We start from the raw sequence: 1,113 nt of genomic DNA, 5'->3' as shown, positions 1-1,113 counted from the left end.
TAAATGATAATTGTTTTAGATATGGCTTCCCCCCCCCCCCCATGTGTGTGACGTCTAACTGGACAAACTCCTCCTTGACGAGGGCTTTATATATATATAGGATCGGCTTGGATATATATATGTATACATATCTATACACGCTGAGGAAAAGGTCAAAGGTTTCCTTCGTATTCGGTCTCTTTTTAGTTTTGGAGAGAACTTGCATTTTTCCCCTCTCGCAAGTTTTGTTGTGTTTTTCAAAAAAAAAAAAAGGGAACACCATTTTTTTTTTCGGACAGCAGCTGCTGCGCCAAAAAGCTTTGCCAAGTTGTGCTGGAGAGGTGGGGGGGGGGGGGGTGAAAAAGAAGAAGGGCAGGAACAGGGTTCTTTACTTTGTATGTGTGTGCAGTGTGGAGTGTCCGTGTGTATCGCATCCAATGGCAACCAAGTGCAGGACTCGATCGATTGCCAAACGCTGATTGGTTGGCTGCGCGAAACATCGGGACGGACGAGTTTTTGGACACACTTTTTTTCTTTTTGGCGACATTCGTTTTGTTCCAGAGTAGACACTTACACAACAACAAAAAAAAAAATAGGTTTCTAATCGCATTTTTTTTTTTTTTTGGGGGGGGGGGGGGGGGCAGTGGATGAAGATGTAAAAGTGTAACATCTTCTATGTTTTTTTTTCTTTTATTTAAATGGCTTCTTGATTATTTCTTATTATTATTATTTTTTTTAAATAAGAAAAGATGGGTCTATTCAATACATATGTTATGTTTAGATAGGTGTTCAGGAAATGTTCAGCTTTTTGTCGTGATGAAATGCTTCCGACCGCTAGAGGACTCTACATCAAGTAGGCCTATGATGGCACACTGCTGTTGCTCCTCGACAAATAAAGGGCGAATAAACAAAACAAAATTCCTTTTATTTATATATATATATATATATATATATGTATACGCATTTGGTGGGGGAGGATGGTATCGATCCGATGTGGTGCCGCTTACTTTTATATATATATATATATATAGTATAGTATAGTGGGAAAGAGCAGTGGTCGTACAAGTATACTACTATTTCTTTGATCCTTTCCGTCAACTTGGGAATCAAATAGGGCACGTGCCTCGCTCATTT

The sequence above is a fragment of the Daphnia carinata genome, chromosome 4 (assembly GCF_022539665.2).
Source record: "Daphnia carinata strain CSIRO-1 chromosome 4, CSIRO_AGI_Dcar_HiC_V3, whole genome shotgun sequence".
Classification (NCBI taxonomy): Eukaryota; Metazoa; Arthropoda; class Branchiopoda; order Diplostraca; family Daphniidae; genus Daphnia; species Daphnia carinata.
This window is presented reverse-complemented; position numbering follows the sequence as displayed.